The sequence below is a fragment of the Aricia agestis genome, chromosome 20 (genome assembly GCF_905147365.1).
Source record: "Aricia agestis chromosome 20, ilAriAges1.1, whole genome shotgun sequence".
Taxonomy (NCBI): Eukaryota; Metazoa; Arthropoda; class Insecta; order Lepidoptera; family Lycaenidae; genus Aricia; species Aricia agestis.
Genome location: NC_056425.1, coordinates 3,637,037 through 3,652,040, shown reverse-complemented (window position 1 = coordinate 3,652,040; position 15,004 = coordinate 3,637,037). Strand labels below are relative to the sequence as shown.

The following is a 15,004-nucleotide window of genomic DNA, read 5'->3' as shown; positions in this document are numbered from 1 at the left end:
AAAATAAAATAAAAAATAAGGGGGGGGGGCTATACAAAAAAAACACAATTTTTGGCCTAATTTTGCTCTATAATGGAACGGAACCCTTCGTGCGCGAGTCCAACTGGTACTTAGCAGATTTTTTATTATCATTAATTGCTATGACGATATTCAACACACACATAAAGAAATAGCTTCTTGAAGCACCACACACGTGTGTGAGCGTTTAGTTGTAGAGGTAATTACTGATGATGCGAGGTTCTCAGTCAATTGACACTAATTGTTCGCTAATCACACCTACGCAACACACACTGCTACCGTGTACTACTTTAGAGGAATATACATCGCGAGCTTCAAGCCAGAAGGGCGTATAAAAAAGATTTTTTTTAAAGAACAAAATAGATCATGTAAGACTTAAGATTGGGAGTTTTGGAATAGTCAAAATACAAAAGATGATTTCACGATTTAAGGAAGTACTTTCATAGACTTATTAGTTATAGAATATATTACTTATTAGTTATAGATTATATTATATACATAGAATTTTTAGTTGTAGATATCTATTTTTAACCCCCGACAAAAAAGAGGGGTGTTATAAGTTTGACGTGTCTGTCTGTCTGTTTGTCTGTGTGTGTATCTTTTTTTTTTTATTTCTTAATCTTTAAAAACTGTCTTTTTTATACGCGGCCCTTCTGGCAGTAAAATGTATCTGAGGACACGGTAGTGCCCCCGCCAAGATGAGCCAAGCGAAGCGCAACCTACCTTTTCTCGAAACGTTTCGTCGTATTTTTGAACCCTCGTAACTTTGGTTTGGATAATGGATTTGGTTAATCCTCGCTTAAAGTTACATCATATAAGTTGTACCACTGTTAAAATCCGTTCAGTTGCATTTGCGTCAAGTAATCCATACTAATATTATAAATGATAAAGTGTGTCTGCCTGTCTGTCTGTTACCTGTTTACGCGTAAACCGCTCAACCGATTTTTATGAAATTTGATATAAAGATACTTTGAGTCCCGGGAAGGACATAGGATACTTTTTACCCCGGAAAAATGTACAGTACCCGCGCAATAAACGGATCTTGGCACAATGGAGATGCGGACGTCATATTATAATAATAATACTCCCCACACCGATTTCGGTGACGGTGGCCAGTTTCATTGAAACCAGGCCAGGTACGCAGGAGTAATTTTATAGTGCTCAAGTGTGTGCGCAGTACACAAGAGCACTCTCTATTCCTTTACTCTCATAACCCAGTGGGACGGAAGACCGACACGACTGGCGAGAGATCAGGCGCAGGACCGACTTTTTACATGCCCATCCGACGCATGGATCATCTTACTTGTCAGACAATCAGGTGATCAACCTGCATTGTCCTAACCAAACGCGGGATACGAACCCACGACCTCCGGAGTCGAGAGCGAGCGAGCTCTAACCACTAGACCACGGAGGCGTTTTTCACGGAGGCGAGGACGTTATATAGTAATTAATGCACACAGTCACAAACTTTCTACTTTACCATAGTGTGACTATGCTCATACAAGCGTTAACTCATGCTACCGCATTTGTATAGAACTTCAGACTTGTGAAGGGCCTTTGAGTGCGTCGGTACACTCAGCACCACAAACATTAGCTTTACCAACAAGCTCGGCGCGAGACTCCTACCCTGCACTACGCTCGGCTTCAAATACAAGAAAACTTTCAATAAAACATTATGTTGCACTAGTTCTCTTTAGCGTAAATATAGTACCCACTAGAACCTTTGCAGGACTGCACTGTTTCGTTTTGGGCAAACCGAACACTAGCCATTCCAAGTTTAATCACAAAAGTGAAGTCGTTTTTGAGTTTCACGTAGGGTTGCCATCACCCAAATTCCCTTCGCCGGTCAGGTACGGCAAAATTTCCGGACATTTGGCCGAAATGTGGTCATTTCCCCGGACACCTTTTAAACAGTATTTACGATAACGTTTTGCCAATTTTTGCTTTTCCAACAAGAATTTGTAAAAATCTAACTAACTCAAATCCGTGAAAAAACCGTGTGTAGGTATGCTTAGCGAGTTTTTATCCTTCGTTTATTACTGCATGACTTAAAAGTTAAATTTCTCTCATCAAAAGTGTTTGGATTTCACCCGGACGCTTTTCAAAAAACCCCCTAATTAATATAATATACTAAATTTCATGAAAATCGTTGGAGCCGATTCCCAACGATTTTCATGAAATTTAGTATATATTAATTAGGGGGTTTCGGGGGCGATAAATCGATCTAGCTAGGAATCATTTTTAGAAAAAAAATTCATTTTCATCGCAAAGCTCGGTCAAATAGCTAGTTTAGGTTTAATCGCACATTTATCAGCACACAAGCTCCGAACGCGCCGCAGTATAGAATTCGTTGTATGAAAGTGAAAACCTCGCACATTCGTCCGCACCGTACGCGCCGCATTTCGTGTAGGTACTATGCGGTGCGTTAGGGCCGGAGTCGGGACACATTTAAAAGTTAAAACACGATACGACGTCGTGTCGTACCAGGATGCGGCGTCGTTTCACGATGCGACGTCGTGTCCCGGCCTTTATGCGACGCGTACGGCCGCGTACGGTGCTGACAAATGCGCGATCACCTTTAAGGCGAGGATAAACCCCAATTTGTTATTCCGTGACTCCCGGTTTACCTAGTTCCTATATAATAACAAAGTGTTAAAAAATATGAGATATAAAGCACAATATTCAAAATACCTTAAACCATAAACATTTTAATAAAACGTAATACTTTGGCTGTAATTAATTTACAAACTTACCTCCGAAAAAAACTCTATTAACTAGGATAATTGTACATTTTATTTGAATAAATTGTTAGCAAATCTATATTTAAAATTCTTTAACCGAACAATTTCGTTTCTTAATATTTATTTCTAAAGATATTTAAAAAAAACACGAAAAATAGAGAAGATCCGCCCGAGAACCTACAGTTTTATGCTAAGCTAAAATGAATCTTATTGCGATGCGTATACGCTTGGTCTTTGGTTGTGTGCAAGGTTATCGTTTTTGATTGAGATTAATCCCCGCCTTAAGTAGGCCATGTTCAATGACATATATTAAACTTCATAATCTGTGCTAAATTGTATTTAAAAATAATAAATAATCTTATCTTGTGAAAAATAAAAAAATATCGTCTAGCAACACCAAAACAAAAAAAAACTGTGTTTTTTGCGAGCATAATATGATTATACCGTCTGAAGCTCGACATGACCCAGATTGTAATATTGAAAGCTTATTTATGCCCTAGTGTTAGTCTCTGATTGACCTAGATCTAAAGCACCTAAGAAAATGATAGGTTTGAGTGTAGACTAGACTCAATAGTGCTCTCATAATAGGGGCAGAGAGAACACCCAAGTTTAGTTTTTTGATTCCCTTATGATCTGATATACTAATTAGACTTAGTTTATAAACACAATTTTTTTCACTCAAATAAAAATACTGTAACTTTTCAAACGTGACAAAAAAATGCGCCAGAAAAAGGAAGTTTTTTTAAATGTGAATGGGTATTCCATTCACATTTAAAAAAAAACTTCCTTTTTAAGTCATCACTGATCACTTGTATAGTAGAGAAGTAAAGAGTTGGATTAATAAGTAATTTTAATTTACTTAATACATAGTTTAAACTATAACAAAAAAGTAAATTAAATTGTTTAAATTTTACGTTACAAGTAGAGACTTTTATAATATCTTAACAGTAGTAAGTAAAACATCAACAAACAACACAACAACCAAGAAGTCATGAAAGTTACCTAAATAAGTAATTCCTAAGAAGAGAACATGTAAAGAGAGAATTAGACTATTAGCTAAAAATACTGCAAAAACTATCAAAAACGGAAATTTTCTGTCTATATTACATATTAAATACTTCAGAATCTCCACATAAAGGCAAAGAAAGCATAATGCAACATAATTAAACATAAAAAAAAATGTTGAACTCAAAAAATGACTTATTGATAACAATCAACAACATAATATATATTTTGACAATTCTACATTAACTCTATGCATAGTGATTACAGTTAATAGATTACTAAATATTTAACATCCTGTAGCTTCAACAAAGGAAATGTTAAAATTGCTACTATATGAATTTAAAGTGACTATACTTAATATTGTCACAAAAAAAATTATGCAAATTACATGAAAACATTACGTTGAAAATATTTTCCTGTACAGTTCTCGCGCGATAGTCGAATTTTGGCGCAAAGGAGTGGCAAGCTAGATGACTTGAGAAATCTGTATTATAAAAAGAAACATTTTCAATGCACTAACTTTTAATACTTTCTTATTATTGTGAAAGTATGGTGCTAAAGATTAAGCAACTCCGTGGGAATGAGTATGATAATTTAAGACAATTGTTGATGTCAAACCAGTGAGAACTTTACAGAAATACCAGAACAGTTTCAAACAATAAGACCATGTTTTTACCTTCGGCATGTAAATAACTGTATGAAAATTCCAATAAAGGATTTTTTTTAATATTTTTTTCATTAAATTATAATTAAGAACCTAGTCCAGATACAATTTTTTCCCAAACCGATTATAAAACTAATGCAGTTCTTTTATTTTAAGGGCCTGTTTCACCACTTTCTGATAAAGGAAGAATAGGCTATTCACAACTTTTTTGACAGATTCTCCATACTTGATCAGTCAAGTTAATTGGTGGATAGCCTCATCAGGAAGTGGTGAAACAGGCCCTAAATGTGCTAAAACCAATGCAGCAGATGATTGTTGATAATGTTTTAATAAGATAATGGAATTAAGGGACAATGCACACTCACCGGTGGCATAAGTACAGGGTTGCAGGGCTGGGAAAATACCTTGGGCCCTGACCCAAAAGGGCCCCGGCCCTAGAGGCCGTGAGGTCATAATTTTTTTATACTTGTTGTTTTATTATTAATGTGACAATTTTTACTGATAGGGCCCCATCAATTTGCCACGGGCCCCGCATGTTATAGTTAAACACCACTGACACTCAGGTGCGGTCGCAGCCTGAAATTTCGGGGGGGGTCACTCACTAGTCACTATACTAATATTTTTTTTTATCTGCACCCTCGGACGGTTCTGGGTTGACAGCTGTCTAAGGTCGGACGCAGTGGTGTTGAGGGGATAGCTAGAAATTCCCTTATAATATTTGTCCCCCGTGACCCCCCCTTCGGACAGCGCCTGCTGACACTCACACAATACTGATTTCAATCAGCAATAGTTTTCCATACACAACTTATTAAAGGTATTAATTAAAAAAATATTTTAATATTATCATGGTTCCCTTAAACAATCTCATTTTACATACATTTCTTTCATTAAGTATTACTTTGCATTTTATTAAACATGGATGAATATTTAAAATTGAATTAATTATGTACTTACTTAAATTATTATTAACAAAATATATCTTGCACTCCATTACCATTATTTTACCTTGTACAAGAAAATAACTGACTTCAACATAATCACCTAAAAAAAGCCGAAATAATTTAAAATCGGTTAACATAGTATTATGATAAATAGTAAATACCTACCATGCATTGCTTAAGTGAATATTTTTCGTCACTTGTGGCATCAGTTTATTTTACATTCTACTATTGGCTACTTCTAATTTATCAAATTTAGGTAATGATAAGAAAAGCTATATTTTTCTTGAAATATGTTGTACTTATTTTACGTTTTTGACTAAAAAATATGAGTTGACTTACCAAAATTATGATTTTGTTTTTCTCGAACGGTGCTCCTTTAATGTGGTATATTTTTAAAGAAAACACACACTTTTGACCACAAATTCTTAGTGTCCTACGTAATTATGGCACAGCAATAAGATAAAGCTTAAATTCACTGAATCAAGATCGCTTGATTACAACACTGCACTGCCACGATGAACTAAACTGCAATTAATTATCTTACACTAGTGGTAAATTAAAATATGATTGATACCATATGTTAATAAACGCGACACTTTTGATTTAAAAATTAATTTTACAATAATAATTTTGAGAGTATTTACGAAAAGTTCCATCAAAACAAGTAGGTACGCCACTGACAAGTGACAAGTGACATTTGCGCACTGCGATCAGGTAATTGACAATTTGCATGACGTCTGACGCTTTGACATTGAGCTCTTTTTACTTGACACTGGCAGAATGTCGCAAAAAGCGATGGTTTGCCGTAAATAAAAGAAGAAGAAGAAGACATTGAGCTCTATTCTTCGCCTTTGTCTTTTTATAGAGTATAATAACAATGTCCTCAGTTTCGGACCGCGGTCCGCTCCCTGGGCCTCTATCACTAACTTTGTCAAAACCTGAGCTAATCCGCGCAGGTATGTAAACAGTTGTAAAGTGAGTGGTTCTGTTTCGGAATCATATCCACTTTTACTTCTGAATGGTTTTAACCTGTAATATTTGTCTCTGAACTGGATTAAGAAATGTCAAACACGAACGTCAAATTTGACTCACGGAATTGTTTTTTTTTTAGGAATTGAAATGGCTTAGCCATAATGACTAACGGAAAAATTGTAAATCAAGATGAAAATATAGTTTAAAAAAGATTGATATTTTTATTATAAAATATACTATTTTCTAATATATAACGTGGTCAATGTAGGAATAGTTACTTTTGCACCGATTTATTGTATTTAAAGGTAATTATTATAAATGTGTAAATGGTTTTATTTATATTTTTTTGGTATTTTATAAGCCCTTTATGAAAACACTGAGAAAATAACACTCCTTCATGTTTATATTATCACAAGCATGGCGATCTAGAGGAGAAAGAATTCTCTGACATTGGCAACTAACTGAGTCGGCAATTAAAAAAAAGAAGAAGAAGGAGACAAAAAAAAGATAATTAGATATTGATAATTTAAGTTTATAGAGATTGTTTTACGCAAGAAATTGATAAGTTTATTATATCCTATACCTATTTGATACCTACGCTAAATAATCTACCATAAAAAAGTCTTAGAAATGCATCAAACTTGTGGATTACAATTACATGCATTACAACAGAGTTGATGTCATGAGTTGAACATAGTTTGTTGAACTTGAACTCATTCTTGAACACCTACGTTTTTTTGAGCTTTCAAATAGGTATTATTGTAACATAAACAGGCAATTTATAAGTTTAATCATCCCCTTTTCGTGCCTTGTAAGGCATTTTACATTATTAGTACTGTGTACGCTGAACCAAATATTTTTCAGGATAAAGGATGATTGCTAACACTGAGATACTATAAGTACTACATTTTATAATAAAGAATTGCAAGTGTAATGATGACGAAGTCCTAGGAAGATAATATATATTCACTCAAAAGCTTTAATTAAAAGAAATTTAATAAATACTCGTTTTTAAATGTTTTTTCATTTATTTTCTCACTTAAATATACCTACCTTAGATACATATTCATACACAGCTTTCATCAATAGGTACTATATTTGTCTTACACCTTATTATCAACCTAGTATCAGATAGGCAAGTGTTAAATCTCTTTTATATTATCCTTATAAACATATTTATACAGCGGAAATCTTAAACAAGGTCTTGTCACTTAAAATCAAAGAAGATGAATCAAACATCCCTTGTGTAAATATTAATTTATTATTATTAAAGGAGTTCAAATACAAACTTTTGATGAAAGATAAAAACAATATTATAATTTCAGACTTTTATTTGGCAAACCAATAACAATTATTAGAAACTGCATTGCAAGTTGCAACTATGGGAAATTGCCTGGGTTATCTCAGACAGAGAGCGGTCAAGGGTTTTGTGTTCTTTGTGTTGTATTATGTTGTAGAATGCCTCCCGTGTGAGTATCTCTATATACCATATATACTCACACAGTAGGAGTTCTGAATGTGTCAGAATTGCTCCTCAGTCACACACTGACTGCTCCAACGCAAATGCTTCAACGCATGACCACTCTGTCTGATAGGTCCCTAAAACGACCACATCTTTTTAAAAATACATGAGGACTTTAGTAAGTCCTCATGTATTTTAAATTTTAAATGTAATAATATAAAACTAATATTATTATTATTGAGGTACAAAAGTATTTTTGGTAATAATAATATAAGTTCCAATGAAAATATTATGTTTTATGAACAATAAGTATGTTTGTTATGCAATTTTTGGAAAAAGTACTATAAGTAATGTAGGATTATATTTTTGAGTTTTAGTGACTATTCCCATTGTATATTATATCATATTGTAGTCAAGAGAAGTTATAAATGAAAAAGTGCATATGAGAATTTAGCTAATTTGGATTTTATATTATCAATGATTTAACATTTCTAGTAGTTTAGGTGTATGTGTGTGTGTCAATATTTATTCGTGAATATACATGAATCTTAAGTTTCAAAGGTTGTGTTCTCAAAATTCTTGTTATTGAGAAAGTAATACCTTTGAATTTACCTCTTTGGTGCAGCGTTTATCATGCATGGTTTACAAGGAAATAGTTTGTGAAATAACACAAAGACCTACTGCAATCAAAAGATTGTACGAAATGCTCCTAAGATAGGTTCCTAAGACACATACAAGTACATAGTAAGTCCTCATGTATTTTAAATTTTAATTTAATATAAAACTAATACTTATTATTATTATTGAGGTACTTAAGTACAAAAGTATTTTTGGTAATACATAATAATATATGTTCCTATGATAATATTATGTTTTATGAACAATAAGTTCCATATGTTTGTTATGCAATTAACATTAAGTACTTAAGTCTTTTTTGGAAAAGTACTATAATGTAGGTTTTTGTTTTTGAGTAAAATTTAGTGATTTACACTATTCCCATCATATAATACCATATTGTAGTCAAGAGAAGAAGTTATACTTAAATGAAAAAGTGCTCATATGAGAATTTAGCTAATTGGGATTCTATGATATTATCAATTATTTAACTTTTCTAGTAGTTTAGGTGTGTCAATGTTTATCCGGAGCATGTTATACATACATCTAAAGTTTAAAAGGTTGTGTTCTGAAAATTCTTGTTAAAAGTAAGTAATATTGAATTTACCTCTTTGGTGCAGTGTTTATCATGCATATACCAATAATACTTCAGATTTACAAGGAAATAGTTTGTGAAATAACACAAAAACCTACAATGCAACTATAAGATTGTACCTGTAGGTTTTTGGTGAAAATTCATACTTGTTTTACAGTAAGTAATTATACACAACACTTGTGTTCCTTATACCTTGTATGTGTTTCTTGTGTACTAAATCAATGCAGTCTTAGCTCATCGCACAAATGCAAACCTTATTGTTGACTAGACATTACTCTCACTTATGTTATTATTCTGAAACCTCACTAACACTAAATGGATTACTAAGGTCTCTACGTCTTTACTTATGTATCACTTCGTGATTAACTTGAGATCGTTTTTCAAAAATTTGGACACTTCGAATGTTTAGTTTTTTGGTTTTAATAACGAATTATTTTCACTAAAATATATGCTATAGACTAAAATATAACTTATTAAGTAACTAACCAACTAAATAGCAATATAATTTAAGACTAAAAAGTATGTAATATTAATAAATAAAATTACTAAAATGTAAACTATTCAGTAAAAGCTACTCGTTGGTTGGTGTTTATTGAATTGCTGTATTTGACGTAAAAGCAGAAGTGTTGTCATGATAGGTACGAAATCAATGATATTCTATGTTACTATTGTACGAAATTATTACTCCGTATGGAGAAGTGAGTTTTGTGTCACGTGACCACTGACTGGCTGGAAAATAGAGGTCATGGTACCAAAATGCGAGCCAGTCAGTATTCTGGCTGGCTTTAAGAGCTCATGATAGAGGGGCTGGTCTAGGTAGGTATTTAAAACATTTTAAAACTTGACTCTTGAGAGGTATCAAGGAACACCCGGATGGAACGAAATTATAAAAAAACACGCCATCTATTGACTCCCGGGAATACTAACAACGACACTTCTGTGGAATTGTTATAAAATTTATTTAAATGTCCGGTAGATGTCATTGTTTATTCTCAAAAACGCCATCTAGTTAACGCACAGGAATACAGTACCACTTATACTTATAATATCAACGTCATCTGCCCCTATTTCGCAGACCGTACGGTACTGACTTACAGTTGTTACGTAGTATGACATTCTCTTTGCTTATAGTTTTACTTGACTTTCTTTCCTGTATCATAATGTGCTTCGAAATAATCGATAAATAGAAATATTCAAGAAAATAAACGCACACTACTTGTATGAAAATAAGCACAAAATGGTATACTAATACCCTCTTACTAATAAACGTCGTATAAGCTTTGAATATGATAAACAGTGTTTTGTTCGTGTCACACAAGTGACATTTTTAATTGAATTGAAGGAAACAAAACACTGTATAACTATTCAAAGCTTATACAGCGTTTATTAGTAAACGCTCGGGAAATACGATCGTTGCTGAAAAATTACGAAAATTTCCATGCGCATTATCACTTTGGGAGCACTGTAACCAGCCCCGGATCTTAAATTTTTATAAGGCGGGGCAAAAACTGAAAAATTGACCGCCCCCTGAATTTGCCGCCCGGGGCACAGGCCTCGGCTTGCCCCCCCCAAAGATCCGGGGCTGACTGTAACTTAACTTTATATAATATGTAATTGATTGTACTATTGGTTCTTGGTGGAAATTCATGTTGAACACTAATAAAACACTATTTTTCGTGCACTTTTTCCACTATATTCAGAAATAATTATAAATTTTAATCGTGTAATTTGTTAAAATTTATATTTATTTCTGAATATAGTGCACGAAAAATAGTGTTGTTCTGTTTCATCATATAATATAATGGCTGCTTTAGAAAAATAAATTAAAATCCAGAAAAAAGGTAAAACGAGAAAAGACAAAATTAAAGGAAATTTGATATAAAAGACATCAACGCGTTTCGACTTCCTAAAATGGTAAACTTTTATACTTAGGTAAGTAAGATATAAGTATATCAACAAAGTTTTTATCTTAATTTTTTTAGTAAAAAACATTTTAAAATTATACAGGGTGTTACAATATAATGTTGTATAATATTAATACCCTAGGGTGTTTATTCGAACAATGTACATATTAATATTATACTAGCTATTTGACCGAGCTTCGCTCGGTATTCGATAAAACACGAATAAAATGACATTTTCTAAAAATGATTCCTAGCTACATCGATTTATCGCCCCCGAAACTCCCTATATACAAAATTTCATGAAAATCGTTGGAGCCGATTCCGAGATTCCAATTATATATATACAAGAATTGCTAAAAAATTAAAGATATAAGATGATGAAGAAGAAGACTAAAGAAGCAGCATCGAATAGGTTACATTTAACTCTATGTTTCTATAAGAAATGCCCATCATGTCACGTAAAAAAGCATTTGTTTGTGATCTTATATTATTTTATTTTAAAATTGTAATTTTCCATTTTTTTTAGTGAAAAGATGGCCCCGTGCGAGTTCCTTACGCTGGTTCTTCTCGCCGGGTCAGTTCCCAAATCGGTAGTTTCATCGTTCTTTCTACGAAAAGTGTATCATGATACCCATTTTGAATGAAAATATATTTTACCCATTTATTTTATTTATGATCGTGCTAGTTTCCACAGAATCAACCTGGATGCATAACAAGTACGCTCAACTGAACAACGGATGTTATGAAAGACATCGGTCACGAAAATGGTGAAAGTGAAGTAAAAAAGTGCAGTAAGGTGCGAAGCCTGTCTCCTGGAGTATCAAGATTTTGCGACGTATTTTTTATAATAGCCTGATGATGAGGCCCAATTCCCCACCCTTGCCTTCCCTATTCCCTTCCCTACCCTCCCCTATTACCCTATTCCCTCTTAAAAGTCCGGCAACGCACCTGCAGCTCTTCTGATGTTTCGTGTGTCCATGGGCGACGGAAGTTGCTTTCCATCAGGTGACCCGTTTGCTCGTTTGCCCCCTTATTTCATAAAAAAAAATACTAGATAACCCGGTTGCAGTTACCGGTGCCTTTCTCGAAGTCGTAACACAGTATGTATATTTGGGGCACATACTGCAGGTAGGTATAAGGTAGACATAACTTCAAGAGAGAAACCGATAAGAGGATACAGTTGGGTTGGGCAGCATTTAGGAAGTTAAGCCACATTATCATGTCGCGAATTCCGCAGAGCTTGAAGACGAAAGTCTTTGATCAATGCGTGCTTCTCGTTATGACCTACGGGGCGGGACCTGGCCTTTTACTGCAGGGCTAAGTGCTAACTCATAAGTTTTCCGTTGCTCAGCGTGCTATGGAGCGCGCTATGCTCGGTGTTTCTTTGGCGGATAAGCTTTGAAATAAAATAATTCGTAAAAGAACTCAAGTCACCGACATAGTGCAGAGAATAAGTACGCTGAAGTAGAACTCGGATAGATTGGATATTTTTTTATGAAATAAGGGGGCAAACGAGCAAACGGATCAACTAATGGAAAACAACTTCCATCGCCCATGGACACTAGCAGCATCAGAAGAGCTGCAGGTGCGTTGCCGGCCTTTTATTAAGAGGGAATAGGGGAGGGTAGGGAAGGAAATAGGAGAGGGTAGGGAAGGGAGGGAAAAGGGTAGGGGATTGGGCCTCCGGTAAACTCATGCCGAAGCATGGTTCTCCCACGGCAAGGTGATATTTATCTGATATTTGCCTAACGGAAAATACGATTCACTTTCTTCAAAAGTTTTATTTTTCGAAATTATGAATATTTCTGGGATTTTCAACAAATATCTGTTATACTGATTGAGTTACTATCATTAAATAACTTGCAGTACTACAATCACACACTTTATACAATAATGGCTAAAGGAAAATATATGAGTAGCTATTTTATTTAATTTTTAAATAATCATCAAAAACATTTTTGGGACTAACGAGTATCAACCTTTACTTTCGTGCTATAATGCTGGGCAAATATACGCGATATTGTTTACTATTAGCTGCAGCGCAAAGTACAATAATTCATGCAGGCACGATTCATGGAATCATTATAATATCTCAATTGGAGGATAGCGGGCTATTTTTCCCAGCCCGGTCTTAACATGTTCAGATTAGGCCAATGATAAAAGAAGGGATTAGGAAGTATTTTTTTCAATAAAAATTCGAGTAGATTTCTTGATAACACAAAAACACTTTAATCTTCATGGGGTTACAAAATTACAAGAGAGCGATGACAAATTTTGATTTTTTTAACTAATGGTGTCATTGTGGCTGAAATATTCCTTTTACTGAGAAACATCTACTTATTAAATTCATGTATCCAATACGGTCGTGGTGGCGCCGCGGTTGCCGCTGTTGCGGCGGTTGCTGCTGTTGCCGCGGTTGCTGCTGTTGCGGCGGTTGCTGCTGTTGCTGCTGTTGCCGCGGTCGCTGCTGTTGCCGCGGTTGCTGCTGTTGCCGCCGTTGCTGCTGTAGCCACGTTGCGGGGAACCCGATTGGGCGCGGGCAGATCGTAACCTGAAACAAGCAACATAATAATATACACAGTCGAATTGAGAAATCTCCTCCTTATTGGAATTCGGTTAAAAAGGAGATGAGCTAGAATAATCCAAAGGTTTACCAGATTTACCAGATAAGTTATCCGATTAACCTAATAATAATTGTCTTTAATTTGAAAGATAAGTCATTTAAAATGCAATAAAATCGCGATTGCATCGTCGTAAAATTGGACTCCACATAATATGGAAATATTGCAGAAATACATGGATGTTACATATTGCAAATATCTAGATGTTTCTAGATAAAGTGATTTCTCTCAGCTGATATTTAGCAGATTTTAATGTTGCGCTGACGACTCGTTAACCGTCAGTGCTCACACCGAAATGTATGAAATATCAGCGTTTGCCGCTACGCGGTATTCTAAAACGCTTCCTGGAATTTCGTACATCTTGGGCGATGAGCACTGATGGTGCGCGTGCGATCGGCGTGCGATTAAAACAAAACAGGCTCAAAAATTTAAATCAGAAAAAAAATGTGTACACAAAGTCTACGAAAATAAATCAATCTTTTTTACAAAATATAGACCATAGTAGTCTTAATGTTGTTGAAACTAAGGTCGAATTTCGACCATTGGGCGATCTGTAGTTATATTTTAATATGTCTTTTTCAATGAGTAGGTACAGATTACTATGGAACATGTCAAAATCTGAGCAAATACTATTTATTATATGCTAAGTACTGACATACGGTTTTGCTCGATAGTTTTACTCCAAATCGAGCAATAACCACCGTGTGGACCGCCAAATCTGACAGCTCGAAGGCTCGCTTCGTACCGGCTCGATGGAATTAAAAATGTCAAATATGTCATTTCCTTTGATTTGGAGTAACTTAAACTTAGCAGTCAAGAGAGAGAGCATTCTTTGAACAGGATTATTCTTAGCTACATTGTTTTTATACATAATTTAGGGATGTTAAAAAGATGAGGTATACGAACGGATTGCAACGGATCTGGATTTTAACCGATATCTGATTCAAAATCTCTATGTCCACGGTTCCGTTAATTATTTTGTGTAAATTAAATAAGTCCAACTTCTGTCTGCGGCCTTCAAGACTCTTTAAGGAGAATTTATTAAGTCTGTCCTCGTATACGAGGATAGACTTAATCCATCCGATCCCACATCCAGTACACAGTGATCTTAAAAAACGACGCTGTATAGACTCGATCCTGTCAATGTGTATGTGTTATTGGGGACCACACTTATTCCATGTTTAGTACTTTTGAACGGTCCGGCAGTTCGAATAATAAATGACAGCAAAAGCAATCAGATCAGATCTGAATCAGACATGACTCCTAAGTCACGCACTACTGTAGTACGTGTCATTGCGGTGTCATCAATGGTATAATTATGTGATAAAGCCTTTATGCTCTTGGTAAATTATATAACATTGCATTTTTCAATATTAAGCGACATGTGATTTTTTTACACCAATGAACGTGAGAGTTGATATCTTTCTGTAAATCAAACAATCATTTATACATTTGATGCGTATGCA

General features: G+C 34.6%; 1 protein-coding gene across 1 annotated transcript in view; it reads right to left on the bottom strand.

Annotated features, from left to right (window-relative positions):
• The window catches only part of LOC121737191 (probable beta-hexosaminidase fdl), a 161,569-nt gene extending 155,535 nt beyond the window's left edge, over window positions 1-6,034 (bottom strand). Inside the window, exon 1 of the mRNA XM_042128787.1 lies at window positions 5,709-6,034. The gene's annotated coding sequence lies outside the window, so the exon portion shown is untranslated. The remainder of the gene's footprint in view (window positions 1-5,708) is intronic.
• Window positions 6,035-15,004: the final 8,970 nt, after the last annotated feature.